Raw genomic sequence first — 27,074 nt, forward strand, 5'->3', positions numbered from 1 at the left:
TCTAATGATTGGCTGCTCTGCTTCTCTGATCTTTCAGCTTTCACCCCCTAATATCTGACTCCAGGCTTTTATTATGAAGACCTACTAGAACTCGTGTTACACTGTCACAAACTCTTAAATATTAAAAAGCTATGCATAAAGGTATAATAGTGGCACTCATATCTTGTTAGCAACCACCAGCTATATAATTGAGTGTAAGGTCCACTCAATAAGAAAAAATCATGTCCGCTTCTAGAAACCTAGACAGCTTTACTATCTAGAGTTAGTGAGGTCATAGATCTTCAGAAGAAAACCTACTACTACCACTTTGCTAGACTAGCATATTTTCTAACTACATTCTAAAATGTATCCTTATATCCCTCATCAAGAACACTTCTCTTTACTACAAGTGGAGACCATTACAGAAAATCACAACTAGTCATAGTGTAGAGATCAATGGACCATAAATCCAGCCCCAAAGGTTACATCTGCAACACAAATACTACACCTGAGGTTCAGGGAATATTGTAGAAGAGGGGACAGAAAGATTCTAAGAATCAGAGACATCTTCTGTCTCTGGGAATCAGGGAAGCTTCTACACCCATGGTACCTTAACCTGAACAATGAAATATGAATAGATGTGATAATGTGAAAAGGAAAAACTCTTGAAGTTACAACCCAAGGTAAAGAGCCAGAGGTAGAGGAGCTCAGGCAAGTTCAGACTGGTGTAGTTGGATGTTTTACTCTTTTGGCTTTTTTGGGGGGACCTTACCCAGCTCCCAAATAAATCACACATGGAGGCTTATTCTTAGTTATGAATGCCCAGCCTTAGCTTGCCTTGTTTCTTGCCACTTTTTCTTAACTTAGATTATCTCATCTCTCTTTGGCCCTAGGGCTTTTTATCTTTCTCTATTCCTGCACACCTTTTCTTTCCTTCTTATTCTGTGTCTGACTGTGTAGCTGGGTAGCTGGGGCTGGCCCTTGAAGTCCTTCTCCTTACTCTCATTCCCAGATCCCATTTTTTTTACTCACAAATTCCTCATATTTATTCTATCTGCCTGCCAGCCCCACCTATCCTTTCTCCTGCCTTGCTATTGGCCTTTCAGCTGTTTATTAGACCATCAGGTGTTTTAGACAGACCCAGTAACACAGCTGCACAGAGTTAAACAAATGCAGTATAAAAAAGTCACACAGCTTAAAATAATATTCCTCAGAGTGGTATGGCCATAGAAACACAGCAGGACCAATGCACCTATGAACTCATAGAGACTGAGATAGTGTGCACAGGTACTGTATGGGTATGCACCACATGAAGCCCTAGACTTGAAAGAAGTAGACACATGCCTCCACCAATAGCATAGAAGCTATCTCCAACTGACAACCTGATAGGGGAATGTCCTTCTGTTTGTATGCTTTGCTTATTGGTTGATGAATAAAACATCGATTGGCCAGTAGCCAGGCAGGGAGTATAGGCAGGACTACCAGACAAGGAGAATTCTGGGGAGTCTATGGCAGTGGGAGGAAGAGAGGAGCCACCAGAGAGATACTATGTAGCTACCAAGAAGATAAGACACCAGGCATTCTTCAGTAAGATAAGGCCATGTAGAAATACATAGATCAATAGTTATGGGTTAATAATTAAGAGAGACCTAGCCAGTAAGAAGCCTAAGTCATCGGCCAAACAGTTTATAATTAATATAAGCCTCGCCAGGCGTTGCTGGCACATGCCTTTAATCCTAGCACTCAGGAGGCAGAGGCAGGCAGATCTCTGTGAGTTCGAGGCCAGCCTGGTTTCCAGAGTGAGTGCCAGGATAGGCTCCAAAGCTACACAGAGAAACCCTGTCTTGGAAAAAAAAATAAGCCTCTGTGCATTTATTTGGGACTGAAGAGCAGCAGGACTACGTGGAACAGAAACACTGTCTACACTAACAAAAATTTAGTTTACTCAAGGGTGTACCTCATTCACGGCAGTAGACTGTCAAGGAAAATTAACTCAATGTTATCTTTTGGGGTTCCTTGTCTCATAATGCCGTGTTAGGGCCTTTTGGATATATAATATATATATATATATATATATATATATATATTTTTTTTTTTTTTTTTGAGGCAAGGTTTCTCTGTGTAGCCCTGGCTGTCCTAGAACGTCCTCTGTAGCCCTGGCTAGTCTCAAACTCGCTTGCTTCTGCCTCCTGAGTTCTAGGATTAAATGCATGTGCCACCACTGCCTGACTCACTTACACATTTTTTTAACAGATTTTTGCTTCTAGTTTTATGTTTTTATGGGATTCTTTAGTATGCAAACAAGTATTCTTTACATTTATATCTATTTCTTGTGGCTTTCCTTGGGCTCCTTTCCTTGTGTTTGTTCTGTATTATTGATTGCGATTTGCTTGTTTTTGTTTTACCTTATTATATTTTTATTGTATTATTATCTCCTAAATGTCCATATGTTTGTAAAGAAAGTAAGGGGGTAGATCCGAATGGGAGGGGAGGTGGTAAGAGACTTAAAGGAGTAGAGGGAGGGGGAACCATAGTCAGAATATATTGTATGAAAAAAATCTATTTTCAACAATTAAAAAGATCTATAGGCAACTAATGACTGTTGAGAGGAGGAGACTAACCTACCAAGGTCTCCCTTGGTATTAGGTAACTCCCAATTGCTTATCTAACACAAAGAGGTCAGCCCTGAAATCATACACATGGTAGTCACACTAAACAGACACAGCAGGTTGATTTTCTATATTCATGTGTGTGTGCACACATATGTAACAGTAATAATAAAAGAAGAAGAAGACATCAATTTGAGAGGGAGTGAGGGATATGGGAGAGGTTAGAAACAGGGGATATGGGAAGATTTGGAAAAAGGATAGGGAATGATTGGAGTGACATAATTATATTTGGTTAATTTTTTAAATAAATGAAAATAAAAGGCTATGGCAGTGGGAGGTAGTGATCCTAGCAGCTCTCATTGTTTTCCTTCTATACAGGGGATAGGTGTGTCTTTACTTCCCTCATGTAGATTTTTTTAATTAATTAATTTTTTACATTCCAATCCCAGTTCCCCCTCCCTCCTTTCCTCCTACTCTCTCTACTCCACCCTCCTCCCATCTGCTCCATGAAGCGGGTAAGGCCTCCCATAGGATGTCTTCTAAGTCTGTCCTATCATCTCTTTGAGGCAGGACCAAGGCACCTCTCCACCTCCACACCCCTGTGTATAGGCTGAGCAAGGTATCTCTCCATATAGAATGGGCTCCACTAAGTCAGTTTGTGCATTAGTGTTAGGTCTTGGACCCACTGCCAGTAGCCTCATATATTGTCACAGTCACACCATTTTCACCTATATTAAGGGAGTACAGTTAGGTCTTATGCAGGTTCCACATTTGTCAGACCTGAGTCGGTAATCTCTCACTAGCTCAGGTCATCTGATTCTGTAGGTTTCCCCATCGTGGTCTTGACTCCTTTGTTCATATTATCGCTTCTCCCTCACTTTGATTGAATTCCAGGAGCTTGGCCCATTGATTAGTTGTGGATTTCTATATCTGCTTCCATCTGTTTCTGGAAGAGAGGTCTAGCTTCTCTGCGGTTGTGGATTGTAGACTGGGTATCTTTTGCTTTATGTCTGCTATCCATTTATGAATGAGTACATACTCATGTAGATCTTAGTTGATTAAACAGAGTGCATTTCTCTGCAGGAAGTTAATTATCAAGTTACTGGCAGGCAAGCCTTCAATGCTATTTGGCTAGGAGAGCATCCAGTTTCCCAGCTTTACAGACCTCCACTCACCCACCCCCATTTTATCTTCATACAAATCCTTCAGGTTTGCTCCTCTATTCAAATGCCAGGCTCATCACCAAGAACATTCTTGAAGCCCTGAGCATCTGAGACAGGGTTGCTGATGGCACTCTTTCCTAATGCAGATTTATTTTTCATGTCTCCAAATGAACTTTTCATTTCTGTTCCCCTGCCAGCTTTCTGCTAACATCACATGATATGAGATTTTTCCTGTTCTCTTGAACAGTTCTACGCTAAAATTTAGAACAATTCCTGGCTCATATTGGTATTCAATAAATAATTTCTTACCAAATGATAAACACACCAGCAGACAGAATTGCTTAGCTAAAAATGTCTAGACTTGAAATTAAGGTACAGTTTGACTTCTGGCTGTGGCTGTCTCATTTGGTTGTAATGAGCTAAGGAACTCATATAGAATACATGCTTATTACACATTATATACACATATGCAAATACAAACAGTATGCATATCTATAAAGAACACTAGCAGAACATTATTAAAGGGCACCTGACTGTCAAAACCATATACGTTGAAACAGCCCACTTGACTTTCCTATAATGTAACTGAGTAAGGTCAATTCTCATGAACCAGAAAACTTTTCACTTTTGTTTCAGGTGTTCCTCTTGTTTTTTAAATTGGCATAAATTACTCTTTATACAAAGTTGGTAGCAACTCTTTTATACTTTTTCTCAAATCAAAATCTATTGGCAGTTGTACTTGTCTCTAGAGGGAAATTCAGTTCACAATTAACCAAAATAAAGAGGTATTATTAAGGACATAGTTCTCCCCTCATTCTCTCTGTGTGCCTCTGTGTGTGTGTGTGTGTGTGTGTGTGTGTGTGTGTGTGTGTGTGTGTGTGTGTGTGTCTTTCTTTGTTTTTATCTCTTTCTCTCTCTCTGTCTTTGTGTCTCTCTGTCTCCCTTAATAGGATCTTTCTACATACCTTGGCTGGCTGAGAACTTGAACTCAAAAGACCCATCTACTTCTGCCTTTTCATGGCTGGGATTAAAGGCACATGCTACCAGGTCCAGCCTATTTTATTTCTTAATGTTAAGACATATATAACTCCAGGTTTGTGGGCATGTGCCTGTAGGTGAAGTTTCTGTCTATCCTGATCCCGCAGCCCCATGTTGTCCCAAACAGGCACACAGAGGCTTATATTAATTAGAAACTGTTTGGCTGATGGCTCAGGCTTCTTATTGGCTATCTCTCTCTCTGAGTTATTAATCCATTTCTATTAAACTATGTATTGTCATAAGGCTGTGGCTTAGCCATAATGCTTTGGAGTGTTACTCCTTCAGTGGCTACATGGCATCTCTCTGGTGACTCCTCTCTGCCTTCCTCTTTCCAGCCTTCTCCAAGTCCAGTAATCCTGCCTATATTTACTGCCTAGCTACTGGCCAATCAGCATTTATTCATCAACCAATAAAAGAAACATATATTCATAGCATACAGAAGGAAATCCCCATCACAGGCCTGTGATCTCAGCACTTAAGAAGCTATGATGTGCCTCCTTGATGAATATGGTTCACTTCGCAACTACAAGAATGTTCTAGGAATTGCTGGTGGACTGGACAACATAGTACAGTCCTCATAGTGGTATGTGTGGCACAGAATTGTAAGCAGGCTGTGGTAGCTGTCTTGGCTGTGGGTGATATGATATACAACTGAGTCTCAGCTATCTGCCAAGAAAGAACTAGCCAATTTAAGGGAGAATATAGATACTATTCTCAGTATTGGTTTCTGATTTGATGGGGAAAGTTGAGGGAGGATGAGACGGAGGAGTTGGGTTGCTGATTCTTACAACTGACAGGATGAACTTGAAAGAGAATACCAATTACATCTGTGTCAAGGTGCCCTTTCTGGGATCCAGAATGGGAGTCCATGTGAAGAACTGGAAAATAAAAACGGAGAAAGTCAGGCAGAAGTGACAGGAGGTACCCCTCTGGAAGAGTTGAAAGACTTGAATTAGCTTGTGACTCAGAATCATAAATGACTAAAGCAATCAAGAGGCAACCGAAGGGCAAAGCAGACAAAGGGTGCTGCCCAGGCCACTCAAAGGCAAATGTGTCCAGATTTGTGTGGAGCTGGGATTCCTGGGGGAAAATTTGTAAGAGAGTTCAATACTGTGTTATGAGCTTTTGCAAGGCTTTAGCACCTAAGCAATGGTTTGCAGAAAAATATGAATGATAAACTAGTGTTTATAAAAAGAATTGTGCTTGTTATAGGAGTGGACAGTTATCTCCCTAGAGCAATGATTGTCAACCTTCCTAATGCTGTGACCATTTGATACAGGTGCTCATGTTGTGCTGACCACCCCCAACCATAAATTTATTTTGTTGCTACTTTGTAACTATAATTTTGCTACTGTTAGGAACCATAATTTAAATATCCAATATACAAACTCCCAAAGGGGTCACAATCCACAGATTGAAAACCACTGCCCCTAGAATAAACTGTAAACTTCTTTACTCCAAACATACTGGGAATGGAAATTGTTTGCCCAGCCTGAGGCCCTTTCAGTACCCAGTGTATCTGATAGAAAATCAAGAGCGGCAGTGCTAAACCATAGCCTGTCAGAACTGGAATGCTGACTCCTGTGGCAGGTACAACAAGTTAAACTGTTGTCATTATTTCTGCTAGGCTTGAGAAGAGCTACGTATCCCGAATAACATCAAGAGTGAGGGTGTGTGTGTGTGTGTGTGTGTGTGTGTGTGTGTGTGTTTATGCATGTGATGAGCTGACTGGGAAAATGGCTATGGAGGTCTATATGGGGTAGTAACTTCCCATGACATTGTAGTAACTACCATGATGCTGTAGCCAACATTGATACAACTAATGAAATATGCACCTTCTGTGCTGGCACTGCTAATGTTTGTGTTTTAATATCCCAAAACCATTGGCACTTGCCTATAGCATGCAGAAATAATCCTTCAGTGATCTGCTTATCTTCCATATACAAGGTTTAATTATATAATGCTAACCCTTGAATGTCTTAAAGATTTTGAAAAAGCATCTCAACCCCAATAAATATACCAGTTAAGGAGCTTTAATGAAGGTGTTCTCTGAGTGTGAAAAGGCACTCCAGGAAACCATAGATTATTAAATGAAAACCCCAGTTCCAGAGGCAGGCTACCCTGAGGTCCCACAAGACATAAAAGCTACTGTTACAGTTATTGGTTGAATGTCAGCTTTGGCTGTAGAACCTGAGGAAACCACATTTACATTGAGATGAGCTGTCTTTCTCAACTGGCTCTTATCATGCCAGCATTCTCACAGAAGCCCTTTCCATCTATGGTCCTGCATACTCCATACCAACATGCTAGGCAAGAAGTGCCACAAGGTGAAATGATAGTTTGACTCTTATCTGTACCATCAACTGCTTTCTGATTGGATTTAAGACCTATTCCATAGAAGGGAACTCATATTTTATACTGTAAGTCAGGGTACAGTACATGTGACTAAGGATTTCATAGGCCCCAGTGGGGAAGTTATTTATCATGAATGGGTGTTGGATTTTGTCAAAGGCTTTTTCAGCATCTAGTGAGATGATCATGTGGCTTTTCTTTCTCAGTCTGTTTACATGGTGGATTACATTGATGGATTTTCATTTGTTGAACCATCCTTGCATCCCTGGGATGAAGCCTACTTGATCATGGTGGATGATTTCTCTGATATGTTCTTGGATTCGATTTGCCAGTATTTTATTGAGTATTTTGCAACAATGTTCATAAGGTTCCCTTCTGGTGGGTACTGACAGGTCCAATACTCTGATATCTCTCCTCTACCTGTGATGGATTCAGGACTGATACGGGGCCTAGGCAGTCTCTGGGTAGGCTGGATCCTGTCGGGATGAGATTCACCCCCTGAGCAGTCCCCAGGCCTCAGGTGTCTCTGAGCAGGGCAGAGGAAGGCTCTCCAGATGTTTCATGAGTCATTTGAACAATATATAAATTGACTGGAATGACACAGGAATGAGCTCCTGAGTGCTTAGGAGCCCAAGTCAAGCAACAGTGCTGCTACTTTCTGTGTTGAAGTTCAGCTTTCCTCACATACTTTATTAACAGTGTTTGTAGTGTATTATTTTCAAGTAGTTTGTATCCTTGGCTAACACATTCCTCTAACTGAGATTTCTTGTTATCTCCTTCCTCTTGCACTGTTGGGAGACAACATGGTTAACTGATCAAGGTACTCTCTTACCTGACAACAGAGTCACTTTAGTTACATGCCTGATCATTTGGCTTTGGCTTGAAGATGAAGTTAATATAGAGATCGAGACTGACCACACCTGCAGAAGAGGTGAGGCACTGCTGCAGAATTTGTTTCTACTGACATGGAAAAGGAAAGGTATTACTGGAAGGAAGTTCTTCCTGTAGTAAGAGAAGCTTGATGGCAGGGCAGGCAGATGACCTTAAATAAGTGGCTTTGAAAGGAGGATGGTGTTTTATCCCAGCCCCAGGTTATCCTGGGGAGCCTAAGCCATATTACTTCTGTTTAAATATAACACTAATGGTTCACACTAGTGGTGATCTAGTGGTTCCCCCATTTGAGCATGGTAGCATCCTCCTACCATCACCTTCAGAGGCTGCAGGGAGGGAACAGTAAACCCTCCTACAAACTCTCAAACATTGACAAATATCATTTGACTAGAGAGGGAATTTCTGAAACTCTACAAGTGGACCAGCAGCAGAGGGAATGCAGTTCTATCATCATTTTAGGGTTATCCTTTTAGCATGTGTGGCCCATGAACTCAAGAGTTAGTTAAGAAGATGATACAGTAAGGGAAGCTAATGTGGTCTTTGTTTCCCAGGTTAATAAAAGCATGGAGAGGTTCACACTATTCACATAACATAGTATATTAGAAGAGGACTAAGAGCCTAGTTGTGACTTAGTTCCTTTTAGAACCAAGACCATAAATTCTCGGCAAGCAAATATTCTGATCAAGCCCTATATCGGACACAGAGAGCAAGCACTACAGTTGTAAGTGAAAACCCAGTCTATGCTACTAACACCATTTGATTTCAAATGTCACAAGAATTTCTGTGTGTATTTCATGAAGATGGAAAGAAAAATCTCACTCTTCTTCCAATGTGACACTGACACTCCCTAACTTAAAAGTTGGGTTCTGTGTTACTTGCCCCCTCCCCTAACCTGAGCAACTCTTTCTTTATATTCTTGTTCAACAAAATGTAGGAATCTTACTGCCTGACTCCTGAGTTTTGCTTGATTGTCCTCCAGGACACAGATCTCTGAAATCCTCATCTACCACATGGGAATCCTGGCTCTCCCTATAGTTACAGTTCCTACCTTGGAGCGACCATGAGAAACCCTCAAAGCCTATTTCTGTCAGATCATGTTCAAGTCTTCCAACCCACCCCAATCATGTGACCAAACAAATCATGGAGGATCCTAGTCACAGCTGCCATTTGACTATAGGCTCATGGGAAATGTCAGGTGAGATCCACTTGGCAGAGCACTTTGAAAGTCAGAGACCAAGTACTGCTGCTCGAATCTCTTCAATGTTCTGGTGGTTTTTAAGACAGAGTAGTCAGTGATGAATGAAAGACCTTCAGAATAAATGACTTCAGTACTAACTCCCTGTTACAGTGCTGAGAACCCACCTCAGGGAGAACTGTAGGAGGACAGCCAATAAACTACCTGGGGATTCTGTCTGCCTCATTAAAGCTGCTAGACAAGTCTGGAAAGAATTATTTATACCATGTGCTACATTTTTGCAAAGAAACTAAACTCACATTTTAAAGTACAGAAAATACATATTCTGGGAGGCCCAGGGGCCAGTTCTTCTTGTGTTTCTCCATTGACAACAGTAGAAAACCAGCCCTGAATCAATGTTAGTTTAAATAGAGGAAGAAAAGGCTGGGATGTTAAGATATTTAAAGACTGAAGAAATAAACATCTTTAGAAACACACAATCACTGTGTTTTTAAAAGCAGACCCAAATTGGGCAGTCGGCAGTAACTCCACACCACGGAGGAATGCTGCTGGAGGTTAGACTGAATCCTGAATAGCACAGATACTCAGAACATTTTCATTTTTATTATAAACTGCTAGGCAGTGAAAACTTTTATGTTAACACATACCCAAAACCTTCAAAATTACTATCATCTCAAACTACCAAAAACAGGACAGCAAGGTCATTTCATTTTCATGCTAGTAATGTAAGAGCATTCCACTGAAACAAACAAGAAGTTAAATGATGTTTTTCTTTTACTATCCCAGAAATATACCAAATTACATAGCTAGGCTTTAGAATTACTGGGGTTACTAATGCAAGTGATGGGTAATCGTACTTAGTACACAAGTTTAAAGTTCTACAGGAAAGAAATTACCTTCAGTGTCTGAATCAGGATAATATCAACATTTGGATTTGCTTTGGGAAGGAGCTTCTATGACCCTAAAATCAAATACTCCTCTCCCCCAACCAACTGAGATTAAAAGGATCAGTGGAAAAAGGTCCTTCATTTGCAGCCCCACCCCTCAAGTTAAAAAGTAGCAGGCATCTGCCTAAGGCAGTGGTTCTCAACCTTCCTAATGCTGTGAGCCTTTAATATAGTTCTTCATGTTGTGGTGACAACCAATCATAAGATTATTCTCATTGCTACTTCGTAACTAGTTTTGCTACTGTTATGAATCATAATGTAGATATCTGTGGGATTTTGTTTTTTGTTTTTTGATTTTTTGGTTTTTCGAGACTGGGTTTTTCTGTGTAGAAACTACCTGCCTCTGCCTCACAAGTGCTGGGATTAAAGGCGTGTGCCACCAACGCCCGGCAGATATCTGTGTTTTCCAGCGGTCTTAGGCAACCTATGGGAAAGACTCATTCACCCCCAAATTGTTCATGACCCCCAGATTAAGAACCAGCACTGGCCTAACACAAAGGTTGGGAAATAACAGTGCATAGCTGCACTGTGGTACTGTAGGAGGAAACAAAATTACAACCAAGAGAAAGAAAAGCTTGACAATCATCCTGCGTGTTTCTGCACAAACAGGACAGCCACTTCCAAGCAGTTACAGGAAAAGAAAAGAGAACAGAGGCTCATCTATGGATGCAGCCCCAGAAATGCAAGCACCCAGCAGAGTAGCCAATCCTGCGCAGCTTCAACTTCCCCATTCTGTAGAGTTCAGGGCCAAGCTGCAGCAGCCCCTGGCTCCTGGTGATGGTACTGGTTGCTGTCAGTTGGGGTTATAGTGGTGATGTGGTTTTGGCTTTTGTGTTAGAAAATCTGACGTGCCAGTTTCTTCTAAACATGCTTGCAAGTTGGCAAAGGCCAAAGCAACTGAGCACGCGCCTGAACAAAATCTCAATGTGGAAAACATCCTACTTGCCCTCCTGAGAGGTTATGAGGTACTGAAGGGACCAGCTCCCCATTTCGGCAGCCATAACAGCTTGTCTGACCTTGTCTTAGTCACTAAGGTCAGATGCCTGCCCCTGTCGGCAGCCATAACAGCTGAACACGTGCTTGTCTGACCTTGGCCTAGTCACTAGAAAGTCAGGTGCTTGCCTCGTGGCAAGGAACCAATCAGAAGTTAGCTGGTGGTGCTATGCTTTACGGCTCTGGGTGTGCTTTACGGACAAGTGCATAGCAATGACACTCAGAGCATAGCAACCACCCTGGGAGGGCCTATGGGCCATAACAACCAATTGGCCAATCAACACAGGGCAAGCCCTCCAAGCCTGGAGGCACACCAATCCTGAGCCTGTGCATACCCCTAGACACTCCCCTTACGATGCCCTACAAGATCTCTATGCATCCGGTTCCAGCTGTCTTTGCTAGCCATCTGCCATGGTGGGTGGGTGAAAGACCCAAGCTAACATGGGGTTAGCTGGTTAAACAACAATAAAGCCTCATGCAGTTTGCATCAAGCTTTCGACTCTGCATGGTGATTGGGGTGACCTCGGTCCTGGGCTGAGGCCCCCGGAAGCCTGAGGTTTCCGGGGGTCTTACAGTACCACTACCTGCCATTGGCTTCATGCCACTAAGTGCCAGGACACCACAGAATGGGCAAGGTGTTTTCTTCCTGCCTCCCCCCCCCTTCTCTTCCCCCTCTTCTTCCCCTTTAGCTAAAGCTTTTCTTATCAGCAATTATTTGAACATTTAACTCACTATCTTCAAATGGTTTTATCTAAGCTGTAAAATGAGGCAACAATAGTATTTGGTTTTATTTGCTCCATTAATTATTGAGTCGTGATTATTTTCTGCCTCTGCAACATGAAAGCCTAATACTGTGATATCCTGTACCTTTTACATTTAAAGGAGGGGTGTGGTTTGACAGGGTATGATTGCTCCACCACACTGGTTTGAAAAGCCTGGCTCCAAGGTCACAGTCCTTTCAAGAGAACTCCTGTGTTATAGTTATGTTTATGAAACCAAGCCTGGCCTCTGTCCCTATTTCTTTCTAACCTTCAGAGGCCTTGGCATTGGAAAGGACATTCATTGTAGTTGTTCCTGTTGCATAAGAAATAATCAGGCTCATTATGTACTGAAATTTCAGGGAGGTCTCACCTTCAGATAAAGCATGGGCTACTTTAGGGTCACTTGAGACCAGCATTTGTTTCCCTCTTCTGAAGTAGTGTATTCTTAAGGGGAGACAAGGCGAGTTCATTTTTCTTCTCACAGAAAAAGAACAAAAAGGCCAGGAAAGACGGGGCATGTGCTATTAAATGCCTATTATCTTGTACAGGGGCGTAACCCCTTTCCAGGATCCTGTGGTTGTAGATTTAAAGTGTGTCCCCTCTGCCTATTATGTAAAAATAATAAAGCCGGGAAATTTAGAAGTGTAGTGAGGTAGCTGTGTGAATTTCAGAGCTAACACACTGGGAATTTGGAAGAAATGGCATCATATATATTTGATCAAGAAATAATGGCTGTATGTGATTATCCTGTTGTGTAAAGTAATGTAATTTATCTGAATTACTAGGGGCCATGAATATATCTCAAAATAGTTGGGTTTTTTTGTTTTTGTTTTTGGTTTTTTTTCTTTTTACTTTTTCTTCTTAAATGTTCTTTATACATCTCAAGGAGTTTTGCTCACCTCATGGGCATTTTATAAGCTTGATACTCTATGTTTAGTCAACTAAATAAAGTGTCAGGAGTATGGAAGCTATTTTTCTTTTGGCATATTTTCTTTGTGTAATTATCAGATGCATCCTTGAGACTGACCAACTATATCTGTGCATTTGTCTGAAGAGAATCTTATGGTTTAAAACTTTAGTTGTTTTATAGTGTAGAAATTTTTTAAAAAAGAAATATGGCTGAATGTGCTTTTGAGGGGAAAATTTTAGCTTTGTCCTTTGCTGTCTGTTCAAGGCAGAACTCTTCCTCCTTGTCCCATAATCATTATCTTCAATTTCTTCTTTGGGCTCCCAGACTCCTGGATGGGAGCCCTCTCAGTTTCAGTTCCTTGGTGTCTTTATACACCACAGGCACTGGGAGGACTGAGTCAGAGCTGGGCCAAGAACACACTTTGGCATCTTAGGGCCTGGGTTGTATCTTGGCTCAAGTACTTGCCAGACAAGTGAAAATGGCCAAGTCAATTTTTGTCTCAGAGCTGCCGATTCCTAACTTATCAAAAGTGAAAATAAGCTGCCACTGGTATCTGGAGAACATCAACAGACTTAAAACTAAAGCAATTTTCACAGCTCAATATTTAAACTGATGTCAGCTGTTATATCTACCTTTATGGAGTTGCCTTTTTATATTAGTCTAAAATCTTCTTGAGACAGTCGTTCTCAGTTTTCTCCAGGGCCTGCCCTAACTCTTGGCATAATCATTCCTCAGTCTTTTGGCTAAGATCATGTGTGTCATAATATTTGATCCAAAGTATGTATTTAAAGAGTTCCAGGACAGTCAGAGCTATGTAGAGAAACTCTGTCTCAAAAACAAACAAACAAAAAAATAAGTTTTAAAAGCAATACTTGAAAAATGAATGGACATAGGCAATGATCATAATTTGAAGACTGTTATATAATTTATTTGTCTAATAGTTGGAGAATTCAGAGGATTGCAAATTAAACTTGGATCTCTTTTGTGATCATTTTAGGAAGATTTTTTTATTAGTATATATGATTAACCTGGTAGTCAATTCTGTGGTCTTAATTTCTTGAACCGTACTTTAGGACTAGGTACCTTAGTTGCTTATAGATTATCTTTGTTTTTACCTATTCTCAATGAAGATTTGAAGATCCATTCATCAGTAATTTTCTAAGAATTAGGAGGAGGACATGAAAGACCCCCGTAGGCTCAGGTCCCCAGGATCTTGGCCCAGGACTGCTGCAACCCCAATCACTAGGTGGAGGCAAAAGCTTGATGCAAACAGCAGGAGGCTTTATTGCAGTTGTTTAACGAGCTAACCCCATTAGCTCGGGCCTTTCATCCATCCACCATGGTGGATGGCTGGGAAAAGACCCCAAGATCCCACGGGACAGAGATCTTATAGGACAGCATAAGGAAAGTGTCTAGGGGTACACACAGGCTCAGGATTGGTGTGCTTCCAGACTTGGAGGACTTGCCCTGTGTTGATTGGTCAACTGGTTGTTATGGCCCATAGGCCCTCCCAGGGTTGTTGCTATGCTCTCCGTGTCATTGCTGTGCACTTGTCCGTAAAGCACACCCAGAGCCGTAAAGCACAGCACCACCATCTAACTTCTGATTGGTTCCTTGCCACAAGGCAGGCGTCTGACCTCCTAGTGACCAAGGCAAGGTCAGGCAAGCACGTGTTAGGCTGTTATGGCTGTCAAAATAGGGAGCTGGTTCCTTCAGACACACTGTTCACTTCTGTCTTAAGGTTAATGTGAGACAGGCTCTGGAAGGTTCATCCCTGCCTTTTAGCATTGTCCTTCTTAGTGTTGTCCCTGGAATGTCAGCTTATAGAAATTTATCAGAAATGTAGGTTCTCAGGATCCGCTTGAGACCCACTCAATCAGAACCCAGAGTTGAACAATCTACATTTTAATAAACAATCAAGATGATTCCAAGCTGTCTTGAAATTTAAGAAATCAATTTACAATAGTTCCCAGATTCTGCCCCTGTAGAGGGGATCGGGCATGCCTCATGTTCTTCTAGTACTTCCTTAACCTGCTGAACTCAGCTGTCTCTCTCCTGTAGGCTCAGACATCCCTCCCCTCTAAGCCCAGACACTCTTGCCTCATGTCTATAAGAATTTTCATTTGTTCTGTGGTTTGCTGTTGAACCTTTTATCCCAGCTTCCTCTTCTGCAAGTAGTCAGCCTTGCAAAAGGATCTCTCTCATGAAATCCATCTTAGCACATCTATCTAATTAACCCGGAAACAATCTGCATTATTTGGAATAAGAATATATTGATTAAGAAGATAAAACCATGACAACAATAATGACAGAAGAAGTGGTCATGAATTTGAGAGGAGCTGGAGGGGGAGAGGGAGGGTTTCAATGATGTAAATGTGGTGTACTCATGGATGAAATTCTCTAATAAATGTTTTTAAAAGAGGAGAAAACCAGAGTGGAGAAGAAAAATCGAAACATTGCTTTTGTTTATGGTTTTTCAAAGTCAATTTTAAAACATTTAGAAATGCTTCCAAACCTGTTATTCAAAAGGAAGTCTTTTGTTTCCAAATATTTGCTTATACGATGTAAATATAAGTCACTCTGATTGATTTAATAAAAAGCCAAATGGTCAATAGGTAGGATTTCTAGGCACAGAGAACTCTGGGAAGAAAAAGGGTGATGTCACAAGGGGACTTAGAAAAAGCATGACATGTAGGAGATGAGGTAACAACCTTTGAGCCACATGGCAGCATGTAAATTAATAGAAATGGGTTAGTGTAAGTTATAATAGCTACTTAGAAACAAGCCTACACTATCAGCTGAGCTTTCATAATTAATAATAAGTATCTGTGTCGTGATTTGGGAGCTAGCGGACAGGACAGATAAAGACTCACAGCAGCCTTTCTTTCTAGTTGGGGAAACTGAGTCACAAGAAGAAGATATAGTTTGTACAAAGACTGTCAGCCTGGGAAATCTATGCTGTTTACATCAATAAACCTATAGGCTATTTTGAAATAGGAAACGTGTCACCTGCCTCAGGCAGTGTGCTGGAAGCAAACACAGAGTAAGTAACTGAAATGGGTCAGTCTCGTGATGCAGCAGAGGTAGTGTGAAGCCTTGAGTGGTAGGTTAGTATTCCTGGTGAGGCAGAGTAGGACAGGGAAAAATGAAGGGAACATGGAGATGGGAAAAAACCCTCATTCTGAAGTCTGGTTGAAGTCTCAGTGAAGAGTCAAGAATTCCAGCTTTATTAACACATTTTTTTTTCTGTGAAGATTGCCTGCATAGAAATAAGATTCTTTCTTATATAGACCTATTTTGAACACAAATATTAAAATGAGCCATCCTGAAGGCCTAAATCCACATGGTGCACCCTTCTTTCACACCTTTGAATCCACCATTTTCTGGGAATCTCATAGAGAAGACTATAAACTTCGTTTACAGTGAAAATGTATGTCTTCAGTCCCCTGTGGCCTATGATTCCTTTGACTCTTGTAACCTCTGGATTACAAGATCACACTTACAAAAATGAAGAAACAAGTCTAGCAAAAGAAAACAAATCACCTCAGCAATCCCCTGGGATGTGACTTCAGAAGCCACCCAACTTTACACAATACATTGTCAACACACTTAGCATGTCTCTGTTGAGAAGCCCAGGATCATACTTGGATATGTGCAGTCCTTTTCAATTAATGCTGTTCTTGATTCTACATTAAAAGAATCTCCTAATAAACTCCAGGTTTGCTTCATAGAGCCTCACCCTGAAATTCTTTCCTGTAACACAGGCAAGAGTCTTGGCCTCACCTGGGCAAAGGTTGTTGCAGACAGCACCAAGGAGCTGTGCCTCTGGCTATGCTGCTGCTAGTCCAGGGACACAGTCATCTAGTTTTCTGTACATAAGAATATCCTGATTTTCTGCTCAGTGAGGTTAGCCCATTAGACCAGTTATGAAATCTGCATTGTGTCCCTGAGATGGGAATTGAGATGACCTTAAGAGCAGAAGACAGCAAAACTATTGAGAGAGTGTTATTGACCAAGGTTATTCTAAGCAGAAAGCTATGGTGAATAAATGCTTTATTCATGGCCAGGATAGGGAAGATAAAAAGTAAAAGCAATAGAAATGAGAGACTTGTGTCTATTTCTGCCATAAATATCTCAAGTAGGACTGTGGGTGAGAAATTGTGTGTACTAGAACAAAATAAAGTATTACGGTATCACAGAAGAGTAGGGGCGTTTTACTGGTCTTTTCTTTTCCATGCTTGAATTCATACTGCCCCAGTTAAACCCAAGAACATTTACAACATTGTTTGTATGCTGTAAACAAACACACTGCTCTATTTTCCCTGTAATTGTTTCATTGCCTGACTTTTTTCTCCCTAACAGGGGAATATACTGTTGCTTGTATTTGGAAAGGAAAGTACATGCTAAAACCATTTAAAAACATTTGATTTTTTTCTAGGTGCCTCCCAGCATAGTCCCATCTATGGTCTGACTGCATAGTTTCTTATACCTTGAGGCAGTATGTTTTGACCCTGTTCACTTCTGTTGACTTCCCTCCAATAGATTTTGAGTTATAAATCTTTTTACATTTTGTCCTTATACAGCTATCCTTCCACTGAAATAGGAACTTAAAATTTGATTACTGCAAAAGCGCTCCTCTAACTTGGCAGAAGACTTTTTTCCCCATTATTTTTCTAACAGAAAGCAACTAACTAAGTTAGATATCATGTTTATACACTTCTGGGTATTCCAACATATCATATGGTGTCCAGCATTTAGAAAATGTGTAATAGTGAAATGACTTCCTACAGGTCTAACCTGTCCGCTGTTATCATGTAGCAGGGATTGCCATGGTGACCTAAACCTTGATTTAGTAATCATGGCAATGGAGTAAGTGAAACCACACAGCAGTACCTAGATGGATGGTAATGTTAACAGGACTATTAATGTTCTCTCATAGAAGCAAATGGGAGGGTCACATGACCATTATCTGAGATTTCAGCCATCCAACTGCCCACAGCTGCATGTGGTATTGGGATGCACTAGAGATACAAGAAATAGGTTGACAGATAACAGAACGTAAACTTTCATGAGGCCATTGCTATGCTGCATGGAACTTTTTGGTGATGTGTCACCCACGCTCCTCTAACGAGGATCAGTTAAGTTCATTGTTTTACCAAGCTGGACTTGAATGGAATTATTATTTTGTTTTACTGTCAATGTCCTATCTGGAGTGAATAGACTTACTTACATCTCTCTGGGAGTATTCACACAACAAGTTGGTTCTCAAATGTGGACGTGATATGAACTTAGAAAGATCAGTTGCATGGCCTTACCTATGAGTGAGAAGTTAGGCAACTATAGTTGAGGAGAGGACCATTTGCAGGGCCAAGCCCAGTATCTTTTCATGTAATACAGAATGGCATGCCTTCATGCTGTGTCAACAGTTGCATGATTATTCCTATGGAGGAAGAAACACACAACTGAGACTAAGCTGTCTATCTAGAGGGAAAGCAAGGTAGGTTGTGAAGAAAATCCTGTAGAAACTATCTTTCTCTATGTCTTATGAAGTATAATACCTACCTCCCTGACAAATGTGGTCTGTAAAAGAAGTACAAGGATGTCCCCAAATTGCTGACAGACCAGAGAATATATTGTTATCTGTCCAAGTAGCTCACATATAGGGCATGTCCTATGCTAGGTATGATGATGCATACTGATAGGAAAATTGATATAAAATTTATAGTAAGAGAACTGAGCACGAGAGAAGTGAGGCTTGATATCCAGTTCAGTGAAATTGATAATATTATTTTCATAGGAAAGTTAAGAAAGAGATTAATGTAGCAGAGATTTCTGGATAGGTATAGGGTCTTAGTTGTTTTATTGAGGTTCCTGATGGAATATAATATTTGCGAATGAAGAGATTCTTATTGTTGAAGGAGCTCTCCTAGGATAACACCTACCTTACCTGCTTTCTGAACAGGCAAGCCAAGGCTCCCTGCAGAAGACCAGAGGTTTCCTAGTCACCTGCAGATTTGTTATTCCTTTGCTGATGTGCAGAATACTTGGGGATGGGTGGATTTGGGAAGCTAGTAATGTTTTAACCCATGGAAATTCCCTAAAGCACTTGAAACAATGGGAATCAGTTGATGGATATGCAGATAAATTCTTTCAGTTAAAAGAAAACTAAGCTTATCATATGGGTGAGCATTATCCTCCCATAGACATGCCTCCTGTGCAGACTAGTGTGGTGGGGGCAGAAATGTTGCTGAGACACATCCTGCATATTGACATTGCTCATTTTTGCCTGGTGGTCAAGAGATGTCTTGTGTGGTTGAAGGAAGTAGGAGCCTGTAAAGGTAGAAATTATTTGCCTATCACAAAGGACTTTTAGCCACCAGCTGTGGCTAACGGATAAATCATGATTCATAGGGATAGCTGTATAAAATAGAAAGCTAAGTCTATACTGGAGCTTGATAACATTTTAAAATCTTTCCCCTTAGTTGTTGAGTCCCAAGACCAATTCCTCCCTACTTCAAATGGATGGCAGTGGGTAGCACTTCAGAAATTCTTCCCACATTCTGTTTTCAAAAAGGTCCATGACATGAAATAATAATAACTGCTGACTATCTCACACATTTCAAATGCAACTGGAAGAACAGTAAAACATAAGCTAAAGAATTAAAAGAAGGTGTCCTGCATGTGTGAAAGAAGATGCCCAGAAGCCATGATGACAAATAAAAATTTGAATGCCAAGCATGAGTTATCTCCCTATTTTTTTGTTGTCTGTCTAGGATCCTTAAACCATATAGGTTATTGGTCCATTTATTGGTTGTATGTAAGAATTAACTGGTAAGATGTTGCATGCTCTGTTGATGGGGAAATCAAACTGGGACTGAGGCAAAAGTTTACTCCTTGTTGGCTAGCATTTATAGTATAGGAGGATGCTATGTAGAGTGTTGGAGATTTGTTGTCAGTGATTACCTATCGGCAAAAAAGGCAAAATGTACCTGTTGGTGTAACAGTGGCTTGAATGTTTTTGGTACAGTAAACTACTTTCCAAGTACATTAAGGTGATGGGGGATGTCCTTCTGTATGCTGTGCACATATGTTTCTCTTATTGGTTGATGAATAAAGATGTTTAGTCCAACAGATTAAATAGGGGAGTCTGGAAGACACCATGTAGTTACCAGGAAGGTAGGACACCCAGCCATTCTCTGTTAAGCCAAGACCACATGGAGATACATAAATAGAAATGGGTTAATAATTAAGAGAGAGCTAGCCAATAAGAAGCCTGAGCCATAGGCCAAAGAGTTTATAATTAATATAAGCCACTGTGTGTTTATTTAAGACTAAACAGCTGTGGGACTGGGTGGGACAGAAACTTCTATCCACATTAAAGTCTCAGTATACAGTAGGGAACACACACACACACACACACACACACAATCTAAGGCAGAAAACTTGGCTAGGAAGTGATAGATACATCCTATGGAGGACATACTTCAATTGTTTTATTAAGTAGATGTGATATGCCTGTCAGTACCTTCTAAACAATTATGTTACTACTACATTTGTCTTCCTTTGTTCAAAAAAACCCCTTTCATCTCTAGTGTATAGACATCTGTCACTAATGAAGCTACTAAAAATAAGTGACTATTATTGTGGCAAAATTTTAAGAAAAGAATCATGTGTATATCATCTCCTCTAAGGTGAAGGAAACAATATGTAGAAGAAAAGTAAGACAAAACTTCAGAGCCAGGGAAAGGGGTAAAGTACTATAGCAAAATTAACTTTAGACATGACATGACTGTGGTGATCTGAATGTGGAATTTTTCCCATAAGGTCACATATTTGAACACTGGGTTCCAAGTTGTTGGTGCTGTTTGAGAATTATAGAACTCTCAGCAGGTACAGCCTTGCTGAAGAAACTGTGATACTGGGGGTGGGAGGAGGGCAGGCTTTGAGAATTTATAGCATTGCCACTCACATAGTCTGCTTTATCTGCTTCCTGTGTGTAATTAAATAAATTAAGTCTCAGCTTCCTGTTCCACCCACATGCTTCTATTCCATTATAGACTCTCCCTCTGAAATCAAAAGCCAAAAGGAACTCTTTCACAGGCAGTTTTGGTTATGGTGTTTTATCATAGTCACACACACAAAAAATAACTAAGACAATGGCCATCAGCACCATAGAGCAGATTGCTGTAGTGACCCACAGAATGCCTTGGTCCAATGAAACAAATAAAAATAGGATATAGACTTTTGACGATGAAAGGGTTCAAATATATAAAAGAAAAGCATAGAGGGAGTTAGGGGTAAGAATGGCTAAAGTTCATCATCTAAATTATGGAAGTGTCAAGCAATAATAAAAATATTTTACAAAAATAGTAAAAATAAAATAGATGAATAACAAGCGAGTACAGCAACAGTTAAGTCTATGGTGATAACAGACTGTAAGCATCACCTATAAAAATGAAAGTGGGAGGGGTAATGAAACTCTTACCTAAGATTCCAGCCATTCATCATTCATTCCTTTCTACCGGGTACTTTTCCACGGCTACAGGTGACTTTGAGGGGCATGGTATATTAGGGAGGAAATGAATTATACAGTCTTTGAGAGTCATTACCTGGGATTACTGGGTGGTGCTTTCATTTTTGTAATGCAAGTGATATTGAATTACTCATGCTCCTATCAATAACTTCTCATTCATGTTTCTGTAAGTAACTCCAATAAACTCATTGATTCATCAAGCTGGAATTGGATGGAATTATTTCTTTGGTCTTCCATTAGTGTCTCTTTTGGGATGAAGAGACATTTGTTCACATCTTCCTGGGAAATTCATGCCAGGTAAGCAGGCACAGTACCAATTGAACTACATATTAGTCTCTGTTCAAGAACTCAATAGGATTAGAAAGATGTTAGATGTGTTTCTTGTTAATGGTTAAGAGATGGCCAACTGGTAGAGTGGACCTCAAGAAGAGTAGGAGATGGATTACAAGAAAAACAGAATAATGAACAGGAAGGTGAAACAGAAGTTCTAGGTGTAAGGCAGGAGTTCTGAGTACTTGCAGTTCACATGTCATAGACTGGCCCCTGCCATAAAAGTGACATAAGTAAATAACTTTAGGGTTATAAGTAGTTCAACTAAATGGTCATGTGTGACAATGCATTATATCTATTAATTTCTAAGATAGTGGAGCTTCTTCTGTAGCTCACAACTGAGTTATTAATATATTCTTGGGTCACTTAAGAGTCAAGACTGCCATCCTACTGTGTGTACAGCCTGTTTGTCTAACTTGCCTTTAAGAGAACAATGTAACAGTCAATCTTACTTGTCTTGGATGTCCCATATAATCAACTTTTATAACCTAAGCTAGTGCATAGCTGTAATCTTAAATTATGTGCTGTTCCATACACTTCACCCAGAGTAATCCATGTGTATTCTAATAATCATTTGCTGGAAACAGCAAAAATAGCAGTGGAGAGCAATCTTATAAGATAAATATCTGCCATAAATGCTAAACACAATGTTTGGATGCTGCTTGTTAAACAAAGAAGTTTGTAGTACTGTTTGTTATTTGAGTCAATTGGGGTCAGTTTGAGTCAGCAACTTAGAATGCTGTTAAAGATTTCTGGAAAGTATTCTTCATTCCTTTCCCATGTGATGCTTTATCTGCTGTTCAATAAAAGAGAAAGCAGACAGAGACTCAGGGATAGATCCATAATTTAGCCTAATTATGGCACAGACTCAAACTCATACAACTGACAAGGGGGAGAGTGAAGTGGAGAATTCAAATTTGAGTTCGCTCTTGAGCAAATGACACTAAGGGGAAGTGCTCTGATTTCTTTCTTTAGTGTAACACATATGAATTACTGGTGAGTTGGAGTTTACTGTTAATTAGTTAAATCTTCACAGCCTTGAAATTAATTTTCCTCTGAGGTTAAAATAAGCACAATTAAGGCTATTCAAGAAATGGAAGTTCCCTGGGAAGCATGTATACTTGGGGGGATGTTTCTTAGAAATTATAATTAAATTGTTTGGTGTTATAGAATAGAATAGTGATGAAGAGAGGTATTCTTCAAATAATGTGGTCAACTTAGCTAGGTAGCCTGAACATGTGTGCCATATGAAATAAACTTCTTAAGCTATTGATACATGTGCCTTCTATAATTAAGAATAACTAGAAGACAAGGCTGATCCATGCTAAGCCAGGAGAACTTCAGTGTTCTATGGTGGTAGACCCCAAAACAGAGGTATGGGGAGACTGCATCAATAGCCCCTTCTTAACTTCTTTTACTGGAGTCCTGTCCTTCTGGAGGTTGGCTTCTCTGGAGAAGGGCTTTGTGATGCCCCTGAGTTACCAAGTTCCCCAGTGGGGTCCCTCTGAATGACCAGGCTCCAGGTTCAAATATCTTGACTCTCATCCTTGTTTACACTGCAGACCCTCTATTATTCTCATTGAAAAGCAAATGATCCATTGGGTACATGGTTGGATGATAATTTTAGACACCAAGTTTAGCATAGAATATGGGAAGTCACGAATACTGATGCACAAGTCCTGAGAGACAAATGAAGACCAATGGGGCAAAGTGCTGTCTTTCCACCATGAGTTACTCAAGTCATTTACCTGCAGACAAGACGAGTAATTGTTTCTGGAGAATTTCTAGGGGAAACAAGAGTAATTGCTACATTAATTACTACTCTATGAACCTGTCACAGTATCTGAAATTCCACAGTGAAAACTGCTTTCCTTTGGAATGAAGCACTGTAGTCTGTTTTTTGTTGTTGTTAGATATAGTTCCTTTATTAGGGAGAAAGGTTGAGCAAAGAAGCCAAGACGGGGATGGAGAGACCTGCAGAAACAGTGGACCTGACCTACTGATAGAATGGAGACCCTAGTCATAAAGCTGGGGAAAGAGCGTTGGACCAAACCAAACCCTCTGAATGTGGGTACGAGCTAGGAGCCCAAGACAGTCTACGGCTCCTCTAACAGTGGAGCCAATCTTTATCCCTAGATCACAAATGGACTTTGGGAGCCGGTTCCCTATGGAGGAATACTATTGCAGCCCAGATACAGCAAGTAGGGTTTAGACCCTCCCCCAAACAATATGACAGACTTTGAAGGTCCTTGGTAGAGGGCCTCACTATCCCTGAGGAGGAGTTGGGGTGGGGCGTGGGGGGTGGGTTGGGGTAGGTTGGGTGGGGAACATGGGAGAAGGGGGAGAGGGGGAGGGAATTGGGGAATGGATATGTAAATATGAGTATTTAAAATAATAAAAATTTTAAAATTACATGTCTATTGTTCACAACACAATCCTTTGACATATGTATACTTTATGGAACGACAGAATGGAATTAACTAACATGCAGGATTTCACATTTTTTTAGTAAGATCATATTGTTTGCTTTCAAGAAATAATGAACATTAGATTCACAATTTTATAATTAAATAGGTATAAGTGGCCTGTAATTGTACTTCATAGAGTGTTGTATCTTCTTATATTTTACCTTTATGATTGTTAATTTTGGATACTTTAAACTGTTAAGTTTTTATCCTCTTTTAGACTAAAAGGGGAATTGTAGGGGAAGCTGTAGCCACGCCTACTTAGGGGCTGGCTACAGATGTGCCCGACCACGCCCTCGAAAGCTTTCGAGGGCTTGGTCAGTGGACGTAGGGTGACTGCGTTTTTGCTTTCGGCCTCTCTTTTGGGCTTGCATACAGACTGCTGCCACGCCGGCTGGCTAGGTCGCTCTGTAAGTAATACTTTTCCCTATTAAATACCCTTATATTTTTACCTGACTCCGTATTGGTAATTTCCCACTATAATAGAGCATTAGACCTGGAGTTGTTTGCATATTTTAAGGTTTTATTCCCTGAACGACATTGTAAGTATGTTAGTTATAGGGGTGTATGCTATCTGTAACACTTTTTCCCCTTTGCAGACTGCTAATATATATACACAGATAACTACATGATGAAATACGGGAAGTCACATTGGAGCTTGTGAGCACTGAAAACCATTACAGATACTCCCACCTTTCTCCTGGTCAGTGTGCTCATTCCACTCTCTAGACTCACTCCCTTTGGAATCTTTTGCCATCATGGCATGTCAGTGGGACAGTGTTTTCACTGATATTAGTAGGCTGTTTGATCATCTCTATGTTTTCACTTATAATAAGTGAATCAGTGTCCCGTTCTCAGGGGCAAGAATTCATCCCATTTTCATTTAGTTGGACCTGAGAAACGTGTATTTTCTCATGCCTTGGGGGAGTCATTTGCTGTCTGCACTTCTATCAATAATGATGCGCATGTATGTAAGTGTATGTGTGCATGCTGCTTTCTACCCTACATACTTGTGTCCTTTGGAAACATACATGCCACTTGAGAAAGAGTCTGGCAAGCTCTTACACAAGTGGTTTGTAGCACTGCTCACATCCTAAGCTACAAACTGGTTGCTGCCCTTGTCCTTTGCTTTTAGAGGAACAACAGCCACAGAGTTCTTTAACCTCAGCTCTATTGGATCCTACAACAGCTCTCAGATTTCCTAGCATCAGTCATCACCTTGGGCTCCATTTTTTTTTTTGCATATAACTTTACTACTTACGAAAGATGAAATCAAATTTGCATGCACAGGTGAGCACTAACTGAAACACCTTGGATTCATCACATATTTGAGTTTCAATTAGCATATATATATATGTATATATTATATTTATATAAAAAAAATAATGGCAATATGTTATGCATCAATAGCAGCAACAGCTTTTCCAGGTTCTGTAGTCCTTTGAACAAAATTGTAGAGACATCCAGCACACTCCATTTAAAAAAAAACAAAAAACAAACAAAAACAAAAAACAAACAAACAACAACAAAAAAGTACAAACCAAAATCCCAGAAGACAGCACATTTCTGTTACTCTTGTGATACTTGGCACCATTTTTTTTTAAATTAGTTTCTCAGTCATCATCTGGGAGGAAACCATTCTGAGCAACATCATTAAAAACAGCTCTGATAAAGCATGGTCACTACTATGTATCAGAAAGCAGGTCCACATATGAGTGAGTACATATCATGTTTGTCTTTTTGTGATTGGGTTGAAAGACCCCGAAGGGATACTTTCGTAGAGGGAGACCCACACACCCAGGAACCAGCGAGGCCACGAACTGGATGTAAAAAACAAGAGGCTTTATTGGAGACGCGGGTACCCGGGGCGACTTAGCTTTTCTGAGGCCAAGCGCGCCGAGCCAAGGGAAAGGGGTCCTTATATAGGGAAAAAGGCGCAAGCTAGGAGCAGGGATTCTATTTGATGGTTCAAATGAGGCACAGAGCCATTCCAGATCAGCATATTCTCAAGGTCTGGTGTCTGGTACAACAGACTTGATTCCTCCCTCCGCGCCCAGGTGGCTGACCTTGGGGGCGGAGACCTTGGGACGGAGTGTTTCTCAACGGGGGGGGCGTGGGGGCGAGGGGTGCTCGGCCCCAGCCCCGGCGCGGTGCCAGGGCAGCCCCGCCTGGGTGAACCGGCTTGGGAGGGAAAACGGCAGCCGGGGGAAGTGGAGGCCGGCGGGGGCAGGATGAAGGTGAAGCAGGGCAGCTCTGCGGCAGCTAGCAGCTGCCGGACAATTATCGCCCCGCGCTGCACTCTCCAGCCCATCCCGGCTGCTCCAGAGAGAACACCCAGCATCAGCATAGGCGGGGGGAGACAGAGAGGCAGCGGGCCTTTCATTCCCCCATTTCTCTTGTGACTGAATGAAATCTTTCATTCAAAGGTCTCTGGTTAGGTCTTTCTCTAAGCTTGGCCATGCTGTCTCTAATTATTCCTGTATGGTCTGTAAAAATGATAAATCTAACCCTCGTCTGTTCTGCAGGACCACCTCAGAGAGTGATGTTAAGGATTTTTCGAGTGCACTGACTGACTCTTCTAGGACCTGGATATCCGTGTGCATGGCTTGTTGTAGAAGCTTAAAATGATTAATTCCCTGTAAGGCAATGGTTCCGGTCCCTATGCCGGCTGCTATGGCCCCCACTGTTATCCCTCCTAATAATAGGGCCACGGTAAAGGATATTGGCTCCCTCTTATGTCGGGTTGACTTCTCTAGTACCCTATAAATATATTCAGGTTGGTGATATGTGACCCTGGGCCAAAGTTCTGTCAATATACAAAAGTCAATAGTGGCATTGAGAACGGTAGTAGAGACGCAGGGGGTCAAACCAGTACTGCCTATGCATAGCCCCTTTCCTGAGACCTCAG

The 27,074-nt window shown here is 40.9% G+C and overlaps 1 pseudogene; it reads right to left on the reverse strand.

Annotated features, from left to right (window-relative positions):
- LOC113834189 overlaps positions 1 to 26,477 on the reverse strand; it is a 109,378-nt pseudogene extending 82,901 nt beyond the window's left edge.
- Positions 26,478 to 27,074: the final 597 nt, after the last annotated feature.

This window comes from Cricetulus griseus, chromosome 2 (genome assembly GCF_003668045.3).
Source record: "Cricetulus griseus strain 17A/GY chromosome 2, alternate assembly CriGri-PICRH-1.0, whole genome shotgun sequence".
In the NCBI taxonomy this organism is placed as follows: Eukaryota; Metazoa; Chordata; class Mammalia; order Rodentia; family Cricetidae; genus Cricetulus; species Cricetulus griseus.